Genomic DNA, 9545 nt, shown 5'->3' with positions numbered 1-9545 from the left:
AACAAGAGGCCTGAATTAAAGTTCTCCAAGCAGTTTTGACTCTGGCTTTTCCTACTTTTGGAGGCCTTACAATTTTCCTAATACTCTTAAAACAAATCCTTTTAACTTTTGGGCATATGTGATATTAGTGTGATGCAAAACAGCAAGGTTATGTGATTTGTGAAGTCTGAAATAGTATAGCAGTCAAGGACAAAGCAACAGTGCACAAAAAGGAAGTGACGCCAAATTGATCAGGTCATCAGTGAAAGTACTAAGCTACAAGAACTTCCGCAGCATTACGCAAAAGAAGAAAGCGACGCTGCATCCACAAAAGCAAAATTGAAACGACACAGCATTATGCAAAAGAGGAAAGCGACACTGCATCCACAAAAGCAAAACTGAAACGACACAGCAGTACAACGACCATACCATTCAATCTGCAAGTAGACTAAGGAGAAGGAACACCTGGTTAAAAACCCCATAGCACAGAAGCCACTGTTCCACCTAAACAGGTGAAGTCATGAATGCAGCAGCACTCACCTTGGGAAAAGTCTATCCTCTTACAGATTCTTCAAAGCCTTCTGATTGTGATGTTCAGCATTGCAACACCCAAAGACATGCAGCTGCCTGGATGCAAGCTGGTCTACAAGGGCAGAGGTGCACCTGAACAGGGAAGGCTCCAGAACCAGTCTCCTAAACTGGCCAGGCATGAAGTGTATAGCATTGGTGGCATTTCAGCATCTTGTTTATCTCTACACAAAGATGGTCCCCCGCAATCAATAGCGCCAAGCAAGAGTTTCCTTCCAGCATTAGACCAATTCAGCATTCAGACCAATTTCCTCATGCAAGGAAACAAGACGTAAGGGAAAGTCCCTGGAGTAATCAGCTACCTACTGGTTCGAGTAGTCCTCTAGGAAATTCAGATTCCTGATCGGCTCAATTTGAGCAGACACACAAACTTCAGTCCCCCGTACCTCAGGTGAACACCTTAACCACCAGAGTACTTGGTGTTTTGGACAGTTCTCTCAGCCTCCCTTCTTAAGTCCCATTTCCACATTGTATAAATACCAAACTATGCACAGAGTTAGAGAGGAAGCACATGACTCCAGGCCAACAGTAAGAGCCTGTATAGGTCAAAGTTTGGGTCCCTAAAAAGTTGAGGGAGCAGATCAGCCATGTTTTTGAAAGTATAAATGGAATATAAGCATCTTTGAAGACATCACCAGCAATACACATGCACACACTCAAAAGAGCCCCAATCTCAGAAAGGGCTGACATCTCTCTGATATTACCAAGATGTTTCTGAGATACTTGGATGTCTTCCAGGCATGTTACACCTGAAAACAACTAGAACAATCTAGTCTATATAGCACCTGCTTCACCAAGTACCCATCACATTAGAAAAAAAAATAATGGGAGCAATAAAATGAATGCTGAAGACGACATCATTGCCAAAGTCACAGAACCCACAAGCTGCATAAGCAGCACGACGCTACTGAAAAGCTAGGTAAACTGCACTTTTGCACAGACACAGAAATTTTGCAAAGCCATTGAAAAGCATTCATCAAGAAATACTACCTGACTTGGCAGGAGCAAACATAGTCTCAGTACTCATTGCCAAAGACAGATACAGGCACGACTTATTGTGGAAGAAGAACAGTTACCTCACCGCATGGTGAACACCAGCAGGTGGACGCAGATGGCAACGAATGCTATGTGGGACCCAACCTGCCACAAAGGAATATTAATGTCATCAATGTCATCAGCAAAAGCAACTAACGGGACTTCCAAGATTCAAGATCAAAACTGATGATATTCTAGTGTACAGGCACAGGAGACAGCACGGCAGAAGGGGCGGCAGAGCACAGCTGTATCTTCAGGTGTTTGCTAGAAAGCATCCACATGGTAAAGTTAAACAAGTTGAAACTGGAAACAGCTGCAAAACTACACACAGCCCATCCTTGCTTTTATTGCAGGAGGTACAAGCTGAACCTGAAAAGCAACTCAGAAGATACCACAGCTAAAAACACAGCTGGGGTCAGAGGTTATTAGGCTTTGTTGACACCATTTCTTTTGAGCCTCTCAGATGCAGACAAACTACTGGTGTGAACAGCAGACAAAACTGCAATACAGACTGTTAATTCAGTGCAGCCCAGCCTTCCTAAGGAGCTGGTGAACAAGACCACCCTCAGGATGCTGCCACATGAAAAAGGGGTGTTCAGTGAAGCAGAATGTAGGCTCTCATTCCCAAGAGCTGGACAGTACTGATATCAGAAGCATCATCCATCCAAATTGAATGGGCAACTGCTGCAGCACTGCTTGAATGTGAAAGTTTGGCTACTGGTAGTCCAGGAGTGGAAGGAGCAGCCAGAAGTCACAAAACCACACTTTTAGAAGCTTACAACCTGGGCTCAGCCAGGGCTCACGTGCACGGTCATGGCAGGTCAGTACCACTCAACTCCAGGTCGATACGCAAGCACTTTTTTCCACCCCCATTACATACAATTAAATGGAAATAGGTACCCAAAATACTTTCACCATGGGATACAAAAGTTACTAAGCTATAGTTTTAAAATACAGGCAATAAAAGAAATTAATAAGAGGATCATACTTAGCTTCTGACAGCAGCATGGCAGCATGAAGTTTAGTACCTAAACGAGATGTTCAAACAAATTTAGAAAATGGAAGTGAGACAGTAATAGGCTCAGGATGCTTTGTATGCCACTCTCAAGGCGGGGGGGGGGGGGGGGGGGGGGGTGGGCGGGGGGGAAAATGAGAACAAACCCTACAGGGCCAAATGTTTTACAAGCGTTTGTATCCATCTTTCTCTCAGGATGGCTACTCAAAAAGACAGTAACTCAGAATATGCTTCTCAGGAACAGTGTAAATACTATGTGAACTGAGCAGGCATGAAGTCATATATAAAAGGCAGGCAAATCATGAGGCACAGGTCATTAAAAAGAAGGAATCCCTCTCTTTCTACTGTTCTGAAGTAGAGGCCTGAATGTGGAAAGTAACAGGTGCTGTATGCTGGCCCAGCATGTCGAATAACAACAACGTCATGAGTAAAGATGAGACACATGAGGAAGTGCAAAGCAACAAAAAGTAGCTGTGAACATAGACAGGACTCCTAAGAGACCATGAAGTAAAACTGGAATGGAACTATTGACCCCATCATATTTAAACGTCATTATTATTGTAAATGACTACTCTGACTTCTGAGAACTAGACAGTCTTGGACTACCACAATAGTCACCATAAGAAACGCTTCTGCACGTATAGTGTCCCAAATAATATAGATTCAGAAAATAAATTTTCAGTTACCAAGAAAAGAGAATTCAGCTCTGCCACAGCATCACCATACCCCACATGCATCAAAAGGTCAAACCGAATTGGTAAGCTCTGAAGTTATGAACAGCAATGACAGGCAAGTCATTCCAGACTGGGAAACATCTGGGAAGGCATTGAGAGCAGCCCAGTGCAAATTTCTCCTCTAGATGCACATCAGTCCCAGTGCTGCTCTCTCAACTACTAGTGGTAGAAAGAACAATGGATGAAAGAGGTAAACAAAAACGTGCAACAGCCAAAACCTACCTAGCCTGAAAAGATAGCAACCAGAACTAAAATCAGACACCATTGTTATAATAATTTTATGTCCTTTGCCAAATCGTGCACTCCTAAGCAGTGCTTTGAACAGATAAATTCTCATTCACATAGCATGGCTATGGTTACGTCTTCCTCACTGAAATGGCAAATATGTTCACACACACCATACATATCAGATGCACACATGAATGTGGAAAGCGGTAAACTAATTGCTCCAGCTGAATTCGTGGAACAAAAAAAACCCCATGAGCCAATAAGCTCATGAATATCTGGACACTCTTCCAAAATCCCCCGGAGAATAAAGTCAGGACAATTATCAAACTCATAAGGAAATATCTGATTTACCAATCAAATAAACAGATGCTTTAAAAAAAGCTGTGCTCTCTTTATATGTTTGTGCATTCAGATGTATTCACACACATGATATTACAACCCTTATGGAAATACAATAGAGTTCTGTAAGCATGTTTACTTTTTATCTCAGATAAAACAAGAGAAAGAAAGTGATTCATACTTGCCCAGAAGTCAGGCATTCTACTGAAATTATATGTGTCTATGGTCATATCTAGGAGCCTTCAGACACAGGTACTACTTGTGAAAGAAATATTAAAGTAAGCTTTAAAGTACTGAATTCAGGCATAGGTAACAGACTAGCTGGGGCAGTCTGGAGCTCAGCAGGGGTTCATTTATCCTGCTGGAAAGTAATCATCATGTAATTAGTGGAAACACCACTCCATTTGGGGGGGGGGGGGGGGGGGGCGGAGGGGGGGTGGTAAATCTGCCACACAAGTTGTCAACTAAAGTATGAGTAAGTTTGTTAAATACTTACACTTTTTGCATCATCATAAAGAAGTGGTTTTTTTCTATTTGCAGAAGCTTTTTTTGTGGAAAAAAGCAAGTAGCAGACCATGCTTACGTGATAGGTCACAAGCAGCAGGTTTCATATGCTGAGACAAGAGGGGAACTCCACCCTACCCTAAACTTCCAGCCTCAGGTCTTGACCTCATGGCAAAAGTCATCAGAGACCCTCCTAACATTGCTACTTCCTCTTCTCTGGTAAAATAAAGCTTCTGCTTCTCTGCTGCTCTATCCTTCTTTTGGGACACAGTAAGTATAAGGAACCACAGTCTTTAAAAGTGCTTCCTCTTCTGCACAGGGAAAAATTAAGCCTTCAAATGAATTGCAACAGCAGCATCTCAAATGAAAGCAGGGGGCACTGTTTCCATCAGCATCATTTTCGTAGTGGCATAGCTATGCTGAGATAGCTCTGCTGATAAACATCCATGATAGATATGCTCTATCTTGTACGTCATAGCTTGCACTGGAGTGATTTAGCTCAATTATGTTTTAATATAACATTCACTTTTTTTAACCAGGCTCAGCATGTTAAAGTTAATGGCATTTGCCGCAAACAGCCAACTAACTTCAGTCCACACAAAAGATGTATACTGCCCAGCAGGACGCCACTCTCCGAGGTGAAAATACAGCTGCATTGTCACAGCCTGCTCCTCACAGAGTGCCTATCAACTGGGGAACTAACACAAATTGTCTTCTGATGGCTACATTAGTTAAAGTTAGCTCAGCTCTTTCTACAAGGCACTGAACCATGCCATATAGTCCATCCAAGGCTGCTCACCAGTATTCTAACTCTTAGTTTCTGAACTGGCTCTTGCCCTCTGCAGAGTTGTGTTCCTGTATGTTCTGACATGCACAGGAATGGCTAGGCAGCTGGACATTACTAGTGTCACAAGAGGATTATCACACTAACACCTAGGTGAGTTGAATGAGGTGGGCCACTGCTAGCTCTTCAAAGCCTTGCTCAGGGCATCCCTACTGAACAAGCACAGTCAGTTCTTATTTTTGAAGATGACATTCACCACCACAGAGGCCAAGACGGAAACACAGATGTGTCATAAAACCAAACACACACCCCCTCCCCCCCCCCCAGTCAACTACGTGCTACATTATTTAGCAGCACTGCTTAGGCTGCCAGTTCATCAAGATATCAGTCATTTTTTTGTTCTGTATTCTTTAATTGCCTAACAGTGGAGTTCTGGCTAGCCACTTGGGCTTCTGGGCACCATAGGCTAAATATTTGATGATACTGGTAGCTCTAACAACAGGTGAACTGATCCTACAGCCTTTTCCTGGTTATCATAAGGGCTCCATGTCCTTCTCCCCCACTGCAATGCATTCCCTTCACTTTGTGTCTCACCCAACAAATTGCACTTTCAGTGAATTATTTTGCAGGAGGAGGAGAGAAGATGACAAATGTGAAAAACACACCAGCAAATAAAACATGAATGTTTTAGTATTTATGCAAAGCCATAAGAGTATAAGGGTTTTTGGAAGTTAAGACATGCCCTTCACCCCAAGGATCTTCAATCTAATGCAGACAAGCTATAGTATGTGAGGTAAGAGTCAACATAAGAGAAAGGCAAGAGGACGCTGCAGTGGGAGATTATAAAGTACACTAATGCTGCCTTTGCACTGGGGCAGGAGGAAGACTAGGACATTTAAAATCCATTCAAAATACTTTCAAGCTAAGGTATTACATGAGATATTATATGCCTACCTGCACCATTTCCAAGGTGGTTGTTTTTTTCCTCCATTTGTTTTTAGGTACGTACACATTTTGGACTGAACTTCAACAAGTACGAGGTTGTAGTGAAGAGACTGATAGACTTACTACAGCAATGCAAAACCTAGCACTAGATTCTTGGTCAGGTTAGATGGGTGCCAGGGAAAGCAGGGCAAAATATTTCCTTAACTTTCAGTTTCACAGTTCGGGGGGGGATTCATCTTTGAGACGTTTAATAAGTTACACAAATGCATACAGGTGTCCACCTAAAATTACTTGTTTCGGAACTCACATACCTTAATATGGCAGCTAGATATACAAACAAATACTATTGCCAGTGTGTCAGTGGGCAATACAGGATCTTTGCACCCAAACTGAGAAGGAGAGTAGTCAAAGTGTTTACATGAATTGAATGAGGAATAGGAAGAAATGGCAATTTCATTTCAAATACATCTAGGGCTTTCTCATTAGGCCATGAAACTCACAGGTATTAATCATGAAAATAAATGTTCCTTGCCCCTAGGTGCGACACAGTTCTTACACAAGAGAAATGACCAATACAACTCTTTCTCTGATCAAATTACTGAAGATGAAATGAATTTTAAAACAATATCCCAGGTGGATTATGCATTTAGCTACTTAAGAAGAGACTTTGTAAGGACCCCCATTTATTACTTTGAAAAGCAAAGCTAGTTGTTGCCAATAATTTAGGCACAGTCTTGTTCACATCTCACCTTAAAGGCTTTAGAGCTGAAGAGCCTATGGATAATAGCCAGCTGCCCTATTGTACCTCACACTTTGCTTTGAAAAGTTTTGAGACAGAAGTAAAACTAGGTAAATTAGATGGTGTCTTTCATCAGCACTTTACTATGCTGATCTATTGTAGGAAAAAACACCTCAAATCTTTCATCTATTGTCTTTTAAAAAAATTGATAGAACCAATCCTACAGATGTGTACTTACCTATACAGGATATGTAATCTCACTAAAATAATACTAATAAAAAAATCACTGAAGGCAGATGTTTAATTAGCTCTAGACCCACAATTTAATAGGATTTCATTTAGGTTGGGCTTCTCACGAGTATAAAATGAAGCGTATGATGTATATTTGCAGGATTAAGGCTTGTGGGCTGATTGCCAGACCTACACTAAAGCTCCACTGGGGTTGCGTGCAGCCAGAGCTGCTCACACACATGCTGCACCCTGCAGGAGCAGCGCCTAACAGTGATAGAAATCTTTTGTGCCATGCGGCTGCCTCTGTGGTTGCTTCCTTTACTCCACTTTAGCCAGCCCAGGACATTTAAAAAAAACAAATCACAAGTCACATTCCAAAAATATCAGGGGAGTGGTTTATAAAGCATGACACGAGCAGCCAGTCAAGAAAAGAGGGGATCTTTTCTACTTGAACTGTACCATTTTGAACTCTTGTGAAGTCTTAGTCAATGGAGCCACATTGTGTTTAGGACACATTTTCAAGCTTTCCTTCACAACACCAGCAGGGCCTAGAAAGTTTGGAACAAAAGCTCTGATTTTCAGAAACCTCACGGTTCCAAGAACTGGTGCTTCAGCATGAAAAAAAACCCAAAAACAAACAAAAAACCCCACCCATGGTTGGAAATAAGATCATAAGCAAAAGCACTACTGTTCTTTAAGTCAGACTACAGCCCTGTGACCTTTCCAACCCCTCTCAGTTAGCACTGCTCTGGCCTACCTTTCTCCTCACCATATTGTACATCCCTGTCGTCTTCCTTGCACCCTGAACTGGCATTTGTCAAATCGTACAGCAAGACATCTTAAGAGTTCAGCTGCCAACACAAAAGCTTTTCTGCAGGTTTAGGTTCTTGAACCTACTTATATTAGCATGAGACGAGCTCCTGTGCCAGTGTAAGGGAGGCAGGGTGGAACTTCAACAGCACCAACTTAGAGAGGCTTCAATTGGTCTGGAATCACAGTTACATTTAGCTGCAGACCAACAAAACCAAAGCCACCGGTATTCAAGTGTCCAGCAGAGTAATCATTTGCTTTGAAGAATGTTTTCAATTTCTAAAAAGTATAGAAATAAGCTCTTCTTTCAGACATGCCAGGGTAAATCAACAGCAGAGCCAGTGACAGCAATCTGTTCAAATTTACCTCAGTGTAATTGAGAATAGCTTTTGGCACATCTGACAAACCCAAGTGGGACGGTGTTTTAAAACCACATCTGAAGTTCCTAGTGCAAGGATTATTATATGAACATCTCGGTAATTACAACAAAACTATTACATTTTATATTCAAGTCAGTCTCAATGAAGTAGCAATTCTGTGGTAACATGATTAATACCCAACAATCAAGTAAATAGTTTCTTACTAATCTGTGTCTGCATAGCAAAGCCCATAAGCTAAGCAGCATTGGGTGAACTCTGCACTTTGACAGAAGATTTTCAGGACACTGAGAACTTGATCCACATCGCCCAGAAATCTTATGGCTTTTTTTTTTGTTTTTTCTTAAACTGACCCCAGTGAACTCTGATCCTGGATAAGCACTGCAGGCAGCCATAACTCTAAGTTCAGTAGGTGGCTCTTTCCTGCAACAGAAGTGACCCAACGCAATACCAAGAAATTCTCAGAACAACAGAGGTATCACTGGGAACGTTCAACTGAGGTTCCAAGCACTGTCAAAGATTCGTAAGTAACAACCATACCAAAGTGACGGAAATTTACAGGGCACTTAAGAGTCAGGATAATTCAGGCAAATTCCAGTTTGAGTAATTAGATTGTACTGTTTCCAAATTACCATTGTAATCAGAAATATGTTTCTTCCTGGTCTGAAGTGTGGTAGAGCCTTATTCTGCTCCATTAATCAGCTGCATGTTTAGGTGTTAGGTGACATAATCAATCTACCCCATTTGTAGAGTGTTACAGGACTAAAAAGCATTAACTAAATGAAGAAATTATCACTAAAAATAAAAAGGAGTAGTGGTGACAGCACAGAGGGGAATGTTTGTGTGTGGTCTTCTCATTAATGTTTCCTCCCAGTTTAAAACAAGAAAATACTTAAAAGAAAAAAAAGAGTGAAAGGGGAAGGACGGGGGAGTTACAACATTAAAGTGTTCCAAATAAAAAGAAGAAAAAAAATGAAAAATTGTACCAAAGGAGTAGGTGAAATTAAACAGTGAACTTTTATAGACAATCTATAAGAGCAAACTGTATGATGATCTACAAAATAATTAATTCTAAAGTTAATTCATATGCCTATACAGTACTAAAATATAAAGTGGCTACTCCTGAGGGTTTTCCACTTTTGTTAACTTTTTAACTGAGGACAAAAATTTTAAAGGCATATTAAAATTATTATCTATCACTAAATTACATAGTATACAAATGTAAATGTGATCGCAC

This window comes from Ciconia boyciana, chromosome 3 (genome assembly GCF_034638445.1).
Source record: "Ciconia boyciana chromosome 3, ASM3463844v1, whole genome shotgun sequence".
Classification (NCBI taxonomy): Eukaryota; Metazoa; Chordata; class Aves; order Ciconiiformes; family Ciconiidae; genus Ciconia; species Ciconia boyciana.
Note: the sequence above shows the minus strand (reverse complement) of the source record.